General features: G+C 37.2%; 1 protein-coding gene across 2 annotated transcripts in view; it reads left to right on the forward strand.

The window, feature by feature from the left end:
* Positions 1-16,660, forward strand: part of LOC128597443 (muscarinic acetylcholine receptor M3-like) — a 242,303-nt gene that overhangs the window by 17,281 nt on the left and 208,362 nt on the right. The window contains exon 1 of one of the 2 annotated variants that reach the window (XM_053607817.1): positions 10,810-10,892. The exons of the other annotated variant lie outside the window; for it this stretch is intronic. The gene's annotated coding sequence lies outside the window, so the exon portion shown is untranslated. Of the gene's footprint in view, positions 1-10,809; positions 10,893-16,660 lie in introns of those variants that run through there. 2 annotated transcript variants of the gene reach the window in all.

A 16,660-nucleotide genomic window follows, 5' to 3' on the forward strand; every position in this document is an offset into this window, starting at 1 on the left:
AGTGCTGCAAATGCATCAAGTCACCTTTATTCTTAGTGAGATGTCAGCCAACTAATGGATGAGTTTCTAAGGGTCTTCAAAGAGTTTTCACTCCTACATTTCCGTAAAAGTCCAGAATCCATAATCAGAGTTATCCCCTCTGATTTAAGGCTGAAGTTGCAACGAATCACCTACATGCATGTCAGATTCATCTTAGTTTGTTAATTTCATAGTTATTTGGGTCTAAAAATGCATATATATGTTGTTTTAAAAATTGCGGAATCAAAAACTAGGGAGAATTGCCTAAATCGGAGTTCTTGGTCTTCCTTTTGTCTTTAAGTGGCTGGAAATGTAGTTGCTATACCAGGTGCTTCCATCTTCTTACTATCTCCACATCTAACCTGTCGAGTCCTCCAGGTCTCAACCCTCACTGTGGAAACATTACTGGTGCTCAGGCTTCTGCCCAGAAAGTTAAGTCAACTCCTGGGGGTGGAGCTCACCCATCAGAGTATTTCCCAAGTTCCTCCAACCATTCTGTTGTGCAGCCACTGCTCTCATCTTCAAGTCTCTATATGTCAAAATGTCACCCTAGTCCAAGTCACAGTCATTGCTTCTTCCTCTCAGAAGCCTACTGGGATACTCACATCTTCTTGCTTCTGTCCACCCAACAGCCAGAGTAATTGTCTTTATAGAAAATACCTCTTCAATAATAATGGCAATGATAACAATAATTGAAGGTGATCATGTATACATTGGTAGAATGAAGAATCTAGGTTCAGGGTTTGTGAAGGATGGAGACATTAAGGCGTTCAATTTCAGTCACAAATGGAAGGAAGGGTATCAAAGTGCAGCTGAAGATAACAAGGCAGTTTGCTCCCGTTCTCACATCTGTCCCATTGCCTAATCTGACAATACTTTTTGTTAGATCTGCTCCTCCAGTTTGTGACCCATGAGCCAGAAGTGTCACTGACCTCTCCTACAAATTGCCACCCAATCACCCAATCAGAGGCCACATCACACTTTATTTCAGGAGCAAAAGGATGTTATATTTGGCAGGCTACCAAAATTTATTGACAGTTCCTCTTTTAGGGACATTCTGGGGTCTTTTCTCCTATTGCTCAGACATGCAGATGACCTTCCTTTTCCAAATGAATAATGTAAATCCAATTATTTATTTGAATTGCAGAAGAGTTTTTTTTTTTTTTCCTCGTGAGTAATTACTTAGAAGAAACCATTGTTTTAGTCACCAAAATCTTTCATTTAGACTCTTAACCATGTCAATATGGTAGATTTTCCCATTGGCCATTGGAAGGAAAGAAGATGGGATGTCATAAGAAAGTTTACTTTGGACACTTGGATGTATATTGAATCAAGATTTTAAAAGAAATTAATAAATTCAAACCACACGGAAGCTGAGTGGAAACTTGGGTCCACATCAGTACCCCAGTGCATGATGCAATCAATTTTATTTCATAAAATAAAAGTGTCCATTTTTGTCTTCAATATAAAATCATCAGTGTTTCACAGTTTACACTATAGAAAAAGTTCAAGATCTTATGCTTAAAATTGTTGACAAAAATGTGCCTATGACCTTCTGGTAATTGAAACCAATAAAGATAGGATAAACTGCTATTAAATTAATGTGTGAGACATAACTACCTTCTTTACCTGGAATTATTTTCATCAGCAAAGCTAAAATGTGTTTGGGGGGCCTAAATTTTTTTTTTTTAGTAGATATTTATTTATTTATACATTTTCTTCTTCTTTCTTTTTTATTGTTGGGGATTCATTGAGGATACATAATATAGCTGTGCAAAGCGATCCTGAATTTGAGAAAGCAGCTGACCTTTGAGCTTTCTCTTAAATATTCATTGTTGGATAAAGATGGGGCACAAACACACACACACACACACACACACACGCTGAGGACCCCCAGAGACACATTACAAAACAGTGCTCATTACTGCGACGCTTTGTGTTTCCTTGGGGATGAAGAGAGACTAGCCTTGTGTACAATTCTTCTCTGTGGTGAATAGAGCTGTAATGAGGTCACAGAACCTTTTTCATGCCATTTTAGGAATTTCTTTGAAAGGATTCCAGCAGAGATGTCCTTTACCTGTTAAAGTTATACATTAGAATAGGCAAAGCTCTTCAAATAATGTAAAACCATTTTCCCCCACACACACTTCCTTATATCTCTGAGTGCCTGGGTTTAGGATAAAGAAAGATTAAAATATTTGTAAAAACCATAATATTGCCACCACATGGAAGAGCTGTTTTTGAAGGGGGATTGTGAAATTAGTAGCATCTTATTTTAACCTTGAGTTTTCTACTGCTTGTTTCATCTTTAATCAAAGAGATTCCCTAAGACTGATATAAAATTGGCGAGAATTAATTGACCAAACTAATGTAAAATATAAATGTTATTCTCTCTTTATTAAAAAGAAAACGCAATATGGACACTTGGTAATATTGATTTGATTACAAAGATTTGTATTATTTTATATTAATCAAACGGTTGAAATATATACATGTTTGTTAATGACTATTTATTATTTTATCAAAACAAACTTTCTTGTCATTTTTCCAGCATCTTTTCTTGACTTTTGTTTTGGTTTTGAATTGATACATAATCATGCACATTTATGAGATGAAGTGTGATATTTTAATACATGTTTACATTGTGTAAAAATCAAATCAGATATTTACCATACCCATCATATCCTGCATTTATCATTTTTAGTAGTGAGAATATTCAAAATCCTTTCCTCTATTTTGAAATACACAATATTGTTAACTGTAGTCACCCTACTGGGTAACAGAGCTCCAGATTTGTTTCTCTCTCCTACCTAACTGTACCAGTTGACCATTGGATTGAGCTTTGAGAATGATTATTTTGGAAGGAAAGATGTATTCTTCCAACATCCTTCATACTTAACCATGTTAGACCCCAGTAAGTATTTGGAGCATGAGTGTGAGAATAATTCAAATGCATTTCTATTTTAAATACAAGCAGATGAAATTATACCAAAGCTAGGAGCTGACTTAACCACTGAACTAGATACACAAAGTCATGAGCAATAAAAATGGTAATTCATCAGATTAGGAACTACATCGGGTTTGCTCTGTTGAAGCAGAAGATAGGCATCGTTTTTGAAAGATTTATACAAAATCAAAAGACCAAAAAAGCTAATATTTTTATTAGCAGTTCATCTTGTTTTTATTAAGACATGGCTACCTACTGTCTCTCTTCTTCACCAACATTTCTATCTTTGAAGGCTTTTTTCCCCCCTTTCTGCCTATGAAGGAATAAGACTCTTACCTTTAACAACTTTACTAAAGTCATATGACAAACATTGAGAGGTAAAATGCAACAGCATTGCTATAAACACTAGACTTGAAAGAGGTACACTTGTGAACAATTAAATAGTTCTAATGTTGTCCAGCAAGGTTACCTAAGAAAAGTCTGTACCAAGTGTTTGAATCATTCTCATGCCTCTTGTCTATTTTTCTATTAAATCTCTGACTTTTTATGGTAAAACTCAAACCCAGTTAAAGATGGCATGCTTTATTTTGTGTTCTTTTTTACATTTTAGAAAAAAAAGAGATGGGCCAGAGGGATGGAATGGTCTTATCAACAGTGATATAAACTATTCATACATAAAATTATTTTTCTGAGAAGTTGTGTTATTTCACTTTGAAATTAAATTACATTTCTTAGTATCACACTATGCTATGCCTCAGAGAATAAGTAGTTCCTATACTATTTAGGTTTCCTAAATCTTATTCTCATAAGGGAGGGGGATTTTTCAGACAGTTTTCATTGCGAGAATATTAATAATTAATTAATTATGGCTTTGATTACAAGTATTCTAAATTCAGGAACTTCTTCTATATTTAACTTGACTATATCAGTATTTACCTACTTTTGTTTATTTATTTATTTATTTTTGACAGAGTCTCACTTTGTCATCCTGGGTAGAGTACCATAGTGTCATAGCTCACAGCAAGCTCAAACTCTTGGGGTTGAGCAATCCTTTCGCCTTACCGTCCCAAGTAGCTGGGACTACTAGGGCCTGGCATAATGCCCAATGAGTTTTTCTATTTTTAATAGAGATATGGTGTCCCTCTTGCACAGGCTGGTCTCAAACTCCTGAGCTCAAGCGACCCACCTGCCTCAGCCTCCCAGAGAGCTAGGATTATAGGTGTGACCACGCCAGACCTATTTTGTTAAATTTTTCCTAAATATTTTCATTTTCTATTATTTACTATTTTTATTTATGTACTCGTGTGCTTTTCTTTTTTTTTTACCAAAATAAAAGAGATTTTAGGTGGGTTATTAAAAATGATTATAAATGATACAGAAAATTAGAACAGGATAAATATAAATAAACTGGGAAATCAAGGAGTAAATAAACATAAATCATGTTTAGGCAGACCTTAGAGACCAAAAATTTTTACTGTTGATCTTTGGATCTGATTCTTAAAGTTTCTTCCAGCTAAAGCCAAATTTAACCATTTTGTTATCTGGAAAAAATTCATCAGGGAAAGAATAGCTTTGCTTAATATTAAAATATCAATTTTGTAATAATGGGAAATTATATATCTGATAGGAATATGGAGGGGTAAAGAAAGCTTATTGTATTATAGGACCATTGGACTCATAATTCGAGGATGACATTAATAAAGATGAAATAAGCCTGTCCTGAAACATATTTTGCTTTTTTTTTTTTTCATGTATACATTGATGCCTTTATGGGGTACGATGTGCTGATTTTATATACAATTAGAAATATTTATGTCATCATGTTTTAAAGACACAGAAGTCAAGATTATATGTATTGAATTCAACTGTCCTTTTAACATCATGGGGTTTAGAAGACTTGATTTTTGTCTTCTGTTCTTTACCACTGTCAACATTAGATTTCGAAGGACTTGTCATAGAATCAAATTGAAGGTATGGTTTCCAAACTGCTCTATAGATTCTCATAAAAGTGGGGATGGTGTTTTTGTTTCAAATTCTGCAGTTTATTTCATTTGCATAAAACTGTGTGTTTGCCTCCTACTGTTTTCATTTATTTAATGGTTTCTACTGTATGTTTTAAAATGTGCTACTCTTTAAGCTTTAAAAAAATTAACAAGTTTTTCTATTCTCTTTTATTGAGACCATTCAACAAAAAGAAGTAAACTGCTAAGTACTTCCCTAAATAGCAACTTTTATTAATGGCACAAACTTTATATCATTGTTCAATTGTTGATGTCTACCCCATGTTAAATCTTTTATTAAATTCATTGCAATGTGAAAATTATTGTAATCAATCCTCATAAAACCAGGACACATAGTTTGGTTATTTTAAAAAAGGAGAAAAAGAGAATCACCTGTTATGCAATCAACATTCTATAAAGTAAAAGGGTTTGGAGTTCCTAGGCATGAGTCAGGTCTGAAAAGATGGAAAGAACTTTTTTTCTGTTTTTTGTTTTTAAGTGTCTTCTTTCTTATTTTATTGTAATTGCAGAGTAATTTGAGGATACAAACAATTAGGTTGCAATGTTTGCATTTGTTAGGTAGAATGCCTCTTGTAGGGTCCTGCACCCAAAAGGTGTGCCATATACCTTACATTGTGCCCATTAGGTGGGGAACACGCCCATCCCCCGTCTCCTACACACTCCTCTCTCATTCCTTCTTCCTCCCCTCCACCTTGAATTAAGTTTTTCTCTTATGTATTAGATTATCTTCTGGCTTCATATCAATATTGAATAAATTTGATAGTTTCCTTTCAATTCTTGTGATACTTTACTAAGAAGAATGGTTCAGCTCCAGGTTAATACAAAAGATATGAATTGCCATCTTTTTATGGCTGAATAGAATTCCATGGTATACATATAACACAGCTTGTTAATTCACTGCTGAGTTGTTTGGGCATTTAGGTTGTTTCCTGAAAAGACTATTTTTAATATGGAAAAACCAATAGAGAGAGATTTATTAGGAATGATGAATTATCAACAAAACAGCCCTCTTCTTTTGGTAAATGACTAATATTAAGAATTCTATGTTAATACTATACCATATAACCTACACAGTGTTAAAACAATGGTGGCAAATACCACCGAGTAATGAGTGCCAATCATCGCCAATGTGTATTCTTCTTTCGCTAGTTACCTGTGCCCTTGAGCATTTTCCTGAGCACTTAACAAGTGGCTCAATACATTTATTCCTTGCTTAGAAATAAAGATAAAGAAATTTGAGAGTCAATCTAAAAGCTGAAAACAAAATGTCGTCATGGTGGTGCTGAAAGCTGTTCTTCCAGGAGAAGTGTCAAGTAATAAGGACCATTTTAAACTACACTGATTATTTGTTGGACACAAAGCAATTGACTAAACTGAGTTTCCCCTCTAATCTGCTGGACCAATTGATATTTACAGGCCATGCTGTGATCCAGTCCCTGTGTTGAGGCCTCCAACATGTCCTATTACTTCAGACTTCCTTGTTTAATCTTCATAGCAGCCCTGTGAGGAAAGTGGGAACATCACAAAGTGAATTACAGAAAACTATGAGAAATTCCCCATCTACTTTCTAAGGATAAGCCATGACCACCAGGAAAAATGCAAAACCCTCACCTTCTAAATCAGTGCTTTCCCAGCAGGAGTGATTTTGCCTACCAGGTGATACTGGGCAATGTCTGGGGCCATAGCTGGTTGTCACAGTTGGGATGAACAGACTCCTGATATCTGGTGGGCAGAGGCCAGGAATGATAGGGACTGCCTGCCACACATAGGACAGCCCCCCAAAGAATTACCCAGATCAAGATGACTCAGCGATCACCTTGAGGATGATATTGGTAACAGAGGAAAGAATGCAAATGTGAGTAAGGAGGAAGGACGGTTTTGGAGAGAGAATGAGAATAATCTGAGACAGGGAGCGTGGAGAGAGTGACACCGGAGCCTGGAGAGGACGGGCTATGATAAGGACACCCTAGCACCTGAGCAAAAGAGATATCTGAAGACATGCATTCAAAAGGGGGAAAAAATCTGTGTTACTTCTTCTTTTGAGACCTCTCTGGCTTTAGCCCTGGTCACTATTTCACAGGGATTTCTTGTTCTGTCCTCTCTGCCTGCCTGCTCTGATTCCACAGGGCCTCTGGGTTCCATTGAAAGCCACAATCCACTGCGTATTCCGTGGCCACGTCTTCCTTTGCAGCAACTTTTCAGTTTTACTAGTTGCAGAACTCCCGAGGACCTGAGTGGCTCTGTAATTTGAAGAAAGATATTTAACTTCTCTGAGCTTCAATTTCCTCATCTGTAAAAATCAAACTATAACAGTGATAGTTTTGGGATTGTTGTGAGGAATAAATGGACATCTACCATGAACACTTACTACTTAGCAAGTACTTGTCAAATATCATGGCGTCCCCTCCATCTCCTTTTAGTGGCATTTCTTCTCCAAAGAAAAAAAGAAAGAGTTGACCACAAATGGACCACATAGACAACGGTGGTCCTGTAAGATTATAATTGTACATTTTTATTGGACCTTCTCTGTGTTCAGATGTTTGATTGAGTTTCAGTTGCCAACAGTTTTCAGTATAGTAACTAACATGGTGTTAGGTACGTAGCCTGCGAACAACAGGCTCTACCCAGTAGCCTCGGCATGCAGAGCGCTGTCCCATCTCGGTGTGTACAGTACACCGAGATGATGTTCTGTAACAACGAAATCATCTCATATGCCCACTGCTAAGTGACACGTGAGTGTGTATCTTTACTACCATCAGAGGCTACTGCTGTGCCCCTCCGGATGCTTCACATTAATGCACCAAACTGTCTGCTCCAAAGTAGTTAGCAGTCTTGGGAAAAAAAATGGGAATTTTGATAGTTGTGGTTACATTTTCTTTTACTAGAAAGATCTATTTGCAGAATGAATGTATCTCTCTTTCACACACACACACATACATACACAAAGGGTGCTAAAAAATGTATACACATCTTAAGAAAGGAAAAAAACTACATTAAGTTGTATTGAACTGTACTAAAATTGTCATACTCAATATAGACCAATAATGTTTGTTTTCTTGTATGTTGTGTCTCTCGTAATTACAGAAGCGTGATTTGAGTAGTACAATTTTATTTTAATACAATTCTTCTCTTTCTTAAAATGCGCATATATATGTATTTGACACCCTTTGTATATACATACTTGCATGTGCCCAATTAACATAAAAGTACTATTTTGTTTTTTTCTCTAACAGATTTAAACACATGTTTTCTACAAAGATTTAATGTCTTTTTAGCTTTATTCAAACTATCAGTACAATTTTAGTATTTTAGATACTGTATGGGATATCCTAGGATTATGTTACAGAGTTTGCTTTTGTAAGGTTGAAGTCTGGATGGTAGTTGCACCCTTTACCCAGGAAGTGTGCCAAGTGAATGCACCCAAACCCTTCTCCTCCTCTCCCTTCTTGAATTCACTTGAGTTCTTTTTCACGGAATCAGGTAGTTGTTAATCTGCTGACTCTAAGTATTGAGTACGTGTGGTGCTTGTTTTCCATTCTTGTGATACTTTGTTTAGGAGAATGTTCATCAAATCTATACAAGTTGTTACAAAACATACAAAATCTCCGTCTTTTTTTAATGGCTGAATAGTATCCCATGAGAATGGCCACATCATAAGGTCCCCAAACAACCAATACTGGTGTGGGAGAGAAGGGGATCCTCACACGCTGTTGATGGGATTGCAAACTAGTACAGCCTCTGTGGAGAGAAGTATGAGATTCTTCAGAGAACTAAAAGTAGACCTTTCCCTGCTCCTGCAATCCATTACTAAGCTGATTCCAGGCCACTAGACATCGTCACCTGAGTTGATTCTAATATGAAAGGGCCTTTTGATTAAGGACATTGCATGTTATTATGTGCTTAGGGTTTAAAATACTTCCACAAAGTGAGCAGATAGTGTAGTGGTTACTGGTATGAACTTTGCATGAGGCAGCCCTGGTTCGGGTCCTGGATTAGAATGTAAATTATGAATTCATGTTTCTCCACTCAGACTCTGCTTGCCCATTCTGCCAGTGAGGGTAATAGGGCCCACCTTTCAGAACGTTGAAAGGATTCAGTGAAATGAGGGGTAAGGAGATGTGGTTTTATGGTGAGAGTTTAAAGAATGGTGATTTCCATGTAGACCCCATAGAAGCCTGAATAGTTCAATTCTATATGGACAGAGGGAAGGAAAGAAAAAGCAATGTCTGCAGAGGTTGGGCAGCGTCTAAGTGCAGGTCACCCGGCTTTGAAATACAGAGCGTTAGTGCTGCTACCAGTCTGAGTGCTCCCGGTGGGCCTGAAGCAGAGGGAACACTCTAGAAATATTGGGGCGTAATGCATTTAAAGACGATGGTGACAATTTAGTGATTTTAGGAATTAAAATTCTGGAGAATGCTCAAACACACTAGGGTGGCAGAGGGAGTTTTTTTTTTTTGGCTTGAGATACGTTGATCTCCCAACCAAGGGCAAGGATCATATACATCACTTGTTTTTATCCTTGGAATTTATGATTGCCCCTGGTCTGGACACTCAACGCATGCTTGTTTAACAACTGAGAATGTAAATGGATGAACTTGAACAACTGAGAATTAAGTTTTAGGACAAGCATTGTTTTTAAAAATAATTCTTTGCCAGTAACATTTTGGAAGGAATGCATGTCTTCAAAATGGTTTTTATTCTATGTCTAACTGTATTTTTATTTTCCACATTGAGTCTACAATTCTGCAGTTACTTTAATTTTTTCCTTAGTTTTTCTTCTATTTTTCTTGTTGATAAGCCACTGAGCTTTTTTCTTTTATATAGTACTTTCAAAAAATAAATCTTTTTCTTAAACTCATTGCAGTGATATACAAGTTTGCTGGTAGATACTAAATTAATGGAAAATCCATAGACTTGTAGTTTTTTAGTTTTGTTTTATATGGCATATAAGTCAAATTCAGGTAATGAAGTGTTGACTCTAAAAGCAGGTTTTTTTGAGATACAATACTTGAAATTTCTAAATTAATCCCAGCGAGGCAAAATAATCCCCCCAAATGAAGGAGGGGTACAAGAACACAAATTGGAACATATTTCATGTAAAAAAGAGTACTTTATCATCTTAAGAAAAAATCACTCAAAAATAGGACTGTATTTCTTTTTTTTTTTTTTTTTGCAGTTTTTGGCCATGGCTGAACCAGCCACCTCTGGTATATGGGACCGGCGCCCTACCCCTTTGAGCCACAGGGCCCGCCCAGGACTATATTTCTCAAAACTTACACCTTATATGGAAATTCACATCAAGTGATTTTTTTTGTCTTCTTGGGAAGAGATCATTATTTAAAAGAATGCCCCTGGTTGTTTTTGTTAATATTTCAAAAAATTCAAAATGTTTGTATAACATGTAGTGGCTGAAAATTTTAAAATATACACATTGTATTGATTTCTAATTCATCTCCTTGTAACAAAATACTATAAGCGTGGTGTGTGTGTGTGTGTGTGTGTGTGTGTATGTACTATTCCACACAGATAGGAATCCTAAGGGTTAATAAGAAATGGCTATGTATTTGAGGTTGAAGTAATTATGATGTTTGGACCCTAATTGAGGGCAGCAGGATGCAGAATCCTCTGGTTCGCTAATGGTCTTTAGGCGGGACCGAGCAAGCTGAAGAACTGGCATCACTCAGAGAAGTTTAACAGGCTCCCCCGGGGATGGGAGCTTTCACAAGCCCAGCCCAGGGTGCTGCTGCAGGAATCCACTCTGGAGTTGGAGAAACCAGGAGACAGTTCCATTCAAGAAACAAAACCTCCAAGGTCAGAGCGCAGAAGCTGGGCAGTGACTGGCTGGAAAGGCAGACTTGGGATATCCAGAAAGCACTTGGCTTTCACACTTAAAAAGTGAGGCATTGGTAAGTGAAGTGAAGAACTTCCAAAGGTTTGGTTTTAACAGTAATTTTTTGAAATATTGTGGGTATGCTTTTGTGTTTGCTGAAATAATTTTACCTCATTCAACATGTCCGTAGAACACTTTCCTGATTATTACCAAAAAAAAAAAAAAAAAAAAAAAAGAAAATATTGTATAGGTCAGAGGCTACGAACTTTTCATCATTTTGCCAAGAGACGTAGATGATACAATTTGTGTATTCAGTTTAATTTAAACAAAATGTCAACTTGAAAGAGTAAGTACTAAGTAATTATCTGAAGACAGATTAGAATGACATTAAGCTGTGTCCCCCATGTCTACCTGGGGATTTTATCATATAGTAATTCCTTCATTTTAAGTTTTAAACATTGTTCCCAGAGAGAAAATAGTCAGTCATAATTTTAAATGAACTCTAAATATTTTATGTGGTATTGATGTGGAAATCAATAGAGTGTATTTTTTTTTCAGTGTGTTTATTTTTAAATTTTTAGCCACTACATGTCAAACAAACATTTCAAATTTTTTGAAATTTTAACCAAAACAACCAGGGGCATTCTTTTCTTCAGTTATGTTAACGTCTTCTACTTTGGATATGTGTATAAATAGTGAATGAAATGCCTGTCTCCATATTTTGGTATGAAATAGGATGTCTATTTTAGACCTAGGACTTAAAAGCACACCATTTGAGGAGTTCCCTAAAGACCAAGTGTCTGGAAGGATCAATTGTGAAGTAATAAAATCAGAGTATTTATTTCAGTGTTTTGACAGGGACCCTGAGGCAAGAGGCCTCAGGGGTCACAATGATCTCAAAATGAATTAGCGATTTTAAATGTCATCAGTGTCTGATGTCAGTTCCCGAGATGTCTTTCCTGGAATCTGCTCCAGGTCCCTTCTCTTGAATCTAACATTGGTCTCGCTTTTAGGTGCCTTGAGCAGAACAGTCATGTCTTCCAGATTAATGTTCGGAGGTTAGTTGGGCAAGGTGATAATTTGGGGCATGTGTCTTTTGAAGAAATCAGTCTTGTGTGGTGCTGCCACTTCTGAGAATTTTGTATATGTGAACCCCAACCTTTTCTGAGGGGCAGAGTATCTATGGAATTCAAGAGAACGAAGGTCCAACAATCAACACTTGAGAATTAAAAATCTACTCAGAGAAGATTGCTGTGTTAAAAACAATCAAAGGTCTGTAGTTAGTTAAAATTTGGGGAAAAAATGAACTGCTCTTGAATAAGAAATAGCAGCTGAGGTTAAGGAAGGAACTGTTGTATGGCACTCGTTTGAAATTTTGTCAGCTATTTTTAGAAATATAGAGGGGACTGCAAGGTAATCCTGCTGTTAGGCTCAGGACCATTGAGCTTCTAATGAGTATATTGGTTCTTAACGAGAATGTGAAGAAAGTTTGCAGGATAATCACACAGAAGAGTAACAGAAGAAAGACAGAGAAAGTTATGAAAACTGAAGGGGCTGCCAGCAGGAAATTCAGCGATCTTTAAACTCTTGAGAGAAGATGATAGCTCTGTTTGCTCTTTCTGTAAGGGAAGAAGCAGACAGCGATTGTGCACAGGAGGGTTTTACAGTGGAGGAAGGACATGGTTTCTTGACAGTGAAACTGGGGGAAGTAACGTGAGTGGAAACTAAAGACTATTGTGGCATCTGATTTTTCAAAGAATTGGGCTTAGGAGAAGAGATTTCTGTTTGTTTTGGCTTCTGTACCTTCTGACCTTCTGTTGACCTTTAAACTGTTCCAACAGCTTCTATGAATTTATTCATGTACTTCAAAAATATCCATCTTACGTATATTTAGGAAAAGAAATCAGATCGTGGACAGTGTTTCTATCCTCATTGTGTATTTATGTATAACTCGGCTTCCTCCCCGCCCCCCATTTTCTTCACGTAGCTTTCTAGGAACGTATTATCATTGTTGCGTTTGGCTCTCTAAAAAATTCTAGCTACGCAGGTCAAAGTAGATTCATTCTGTCTCCTTTTTGTTTACAGGATTTAAGAGTCCTTTGGCTTTTCAGAACTTTAAGCACTGAATTTTGAAACCCCAACCATTTCTGTGTGGAAGCCCTAACCCCCAAGGTGACTGTATTTGGAGACAGGGCTTTTAGGAGGTAATAATTACTAAGGGAGGTCATAATGTTTGGAGTCTCTTTCTCCAAGGGAAAAGCCGTATGAGAAGGTGGATTTCTGAAAGTGAGGAAGAAAGCCCTGTCTGGGAACCAAATTGGTAAAACCTTGGGCTCCCCAGACTCCAGGACTATGAAAAATAAGTGTCCGTTGTTTACGGCATTCAGTGGCATTTTATGGCAGCCGAGGCAGACACGTACAGGGGAAAGTCTGTTCTTTGACTGTGATCTTATTAGTCATGAGTTCATTTAATTAGAAGAAACCTTAGCAATTGGATCCTTTACTCATAATTATCTCTAAAGAGGTGCTGAGTGGGAAGACTCGGTATAGTTCCGCCAAGATGAGAGCCATGTGAAAGGCATGAGAAAAACTCACACTCTCTCATCGGAAAAGAAGCAGAGATGTGGGCGCTGCCCTTCAAGGGAAGGGCAAGAATACCTCTGAATTTGGATTTGTTTAATGCTTTGATGATATGAAATCAGGAGATAAACTTCAAGGGTTGCCATCAATTTCCTACCTGATGAGCCATATTTTTCCATTATGAATAAAAGAGAGGTTAGCCTCTGAGAATACATGTATGAATGACAGAAAGCCATATTTCACAAAGATGATTTCTAGTCCCTTTGCACGTAGGAATCATTCATATATTAGATACTGTGCATTAAGACTGAGTGAGCTTATGCTGTCTAACAGTCTGGTTTCAGACCATTAGATATCTATTCAGTTCAAGAGAATTAAAGACAAAAAAAAATCAACATTCTGAAATGTATTACATAGAGAAGATTTACAGATGAGTATACCAAAAATAATTGAAGTCTTGTGGTTGGCAATTGAAGACCCTAACTCAGGAGCTTTTTTATCACTCAAATGTGTGTTATTCATAAAGAATTAGATCAATATAAACCTAACAATTTATGGGTTGCAAATATTACTATTTTTAGGTATAAAATCACATAACGACTACAAGGTCTTCTTCTGTCTCACTTTCTACCACAGCATCTGAGGGTTTTCTTGAGTCAGAAAGAAACAGCAAAAATCATCTGTCACAGGCTCTGAGGAGCTCAGCCGTCCTGGGCATATGATTATGTCTTTGTTTCAAGACAGTGACCTTGTGTAAAGGGCCATCTGAGTTCTGAATCTTCAAGATGAGGTTTGACGTTCCAAGAAATAAGAAAAAGTCTTTGACATTATTTGGTTAAAAAAGTGCTATGGAATGCAAATTTACTCTTGCAGAAGGGTGAGTTAATAATTTTTTTTTTGGCTGAGGCTGGGTTTGAATCCGCCACCTCTGGTATATGGGGCCGGTGCCCTACTCCTTGAGCCACAGGCACCGCCCTGGGCTAATAATTTTTTGCTAGTTGGTTTAGATTACTAGATTTCTTTCCCCCTGATTAATTACTTTTTTAATTTTTACTTTGTTAATCTGAGTTTAAAATCAAAGGGATTAAAACGTTCCATTCTTTTGCACTTTAATAAGCATATGAATATAAAGTTGAGGAAAAACTTCTGAGTCATCTTTTAGCATCCTGTAATTGTCACACTAATTTTTAGCTGCATTTTCCATGTAAAAAAAAAAGTATATACCATTTTATATTAAATTTATATTAAAAATTACACTTCTATTTTCATTAGTGTTTTTTCACCTTTTAGAGTTCTATATTTTTCATTGACATGTTACACACACAAAAAGAAAAAGCCATAGGGCATTGCCTGTGGCTCAGAGGAGTAGGGTGCTGGCCCCGTATACCAGAGGTGGTGGTTCAAACCCAGCCTCGGCCGAAAAAAAAAAAAACAAAAAACACCATAGATCTGATGTTGCAGGTAAAGTTGGACTTGATTATTAAAATATATTTCTCTTTTATTTTTGGATTTTTTGTGTATGAAATTTCTTTAGTATCTTACCCTCTTGTTTTTTGTATAGTATCTTCTTTACTACGCAATGTACTGACAAATTAAAATAGTATTTTGTAGATTGTTATTACCTAGTAAGGTTTAGTTTACTGCTTTGAGTTGTTGGTGAAGTGATACTACTTGTATAATTATTTTGCTTCACTTTTGCGAGAAATCTTGAGGAGCCAGGGACTGCTATCATTATTCACTGTGCTTAGTACAGTCATTCCCTGGGAAACAATAAAGGCGGAGGCTCATGTTATGAGCCTCTGCAATAAAAATTCAAACTTGTGTGCGGCGCCTGTGGCTCAGTTGGTAAGGCGCCGGCCCCATATACCGAGGGTGGTATGTTCAAACCCAGCCCCGGCTGAACTGCAACCAAAAAATAGCCAGGCGTTGTGGCAGGCGCCTGTAGTCCCAGCTACTCGGGAGGCTGAGGCAAGAGAATCGCTTAAGCCCAGGAGTTGGAGGTTGCTGTGAGCTGTGTGAGGCCACGGCACTCTACCCAGGGCCATAAAGTGAGACTCTGTCTCTACAAAAACAAACAAACAAAAAATTCAAACTTGTGCTACCAGAACTTTTCAAACTATCATTATAGTTATATAAACTAATTGTTTTAGAGGAGTCATATTTACAGGAAATGAAAAGTAAAGGAAATCTATTTTTTAAATTACAGTACAACCTCTGTAAGTTGGCCACCCAAGGGACCGTAACAAACTGGTCCACATACAGAGGTGGTCAACATAAGGAACCCGGCCTGCTGTGCTGATGTGTACATGTGGGGCATGTCCAGTCTGTGAAGATTACATCAGCTTATGGAGGTGGCCAATGTAGAGAGGTGGTCAGCTGTGGAGGTTCTACTGTATTTTTAAGAACCAGAAGAAAAGAATTTGATCTTTGAAATATATCTGGTTTACTATTCTATAGTTGGGTTTTGAATTACACTATTATTTAACTTCATCTCTTTGATTCTAGAGAGTTGACACAATTCAAAGCCCTAACTACTTCAAAATCATTGGTCTTGATTTCTTTTTTTGTTTGTTTGTTTGTTTTTGGAGACAGAGTCTCACTATGTCATCCTTGGTAGAGTGCCGTGGCATCATTGCTCACAGCAACGTCAAACTCTTGGGCTTAAGAGATTCTCTTGCCTCAGCCTCCTGAATAGCTGGGACTACAGGCACCCGCCACAATGCCTGGCTATTTCTTTTTCTATTGTAGTTGTGGTTGTTTAGCAGGCCCAGGCCGGGCTCGAACCCATCAGCCCCCGTGTATGTGGTAGTTCCATAACCACTGAGCTACAAACGCCGAGCCATTGATTTCTTTTTTATTTTCAATTACATGGAAGCATTGCCTCTAAATGAAACATCTTGTCATGTACACACTAACGTATCCTCTGGTAAGATCATTGATTACAATACTGAGAACACAGAAGCCATTTTTATCAAGTAAAATGGTAAAAAGCACATGTTGGACTTCACGACAGAAGACGTGATTTCTGGCCCTAACTTTGCTGTTTGCTAAGTGTCTGGCCTTAGATGGGACACTTGACCTCCCTACACTCGAGTTCATGCAGTGTTAGAATAGAGATATACATGCCCTATGGCTTGTCGGGAAATCTAATAACAAAAATGTAAGTGCTGTCTTTATTATAAAATGTAAAATACCATAAAAATGCAAGCTGTCACCAGAGCAACGGTGTGGGTGTCTTGGTTGGGACATGGACACGGTTGCCCT

Source organism: Nycticebus coucang, chromosome 10 (assembly GCF_027406575.1).
Source record: "Nycticebus coucang isolate mNycCou1 chromosome 10, mNycCou1.pri, whole genome shotgun sequence".
NCBI classification, from domain to species: domain Eukaryota; kingdom Metazoa; phylum Chordata; class Mammalia; order Primates; family Lorisidae; genus Nycticebus; species Nycticebus coucang.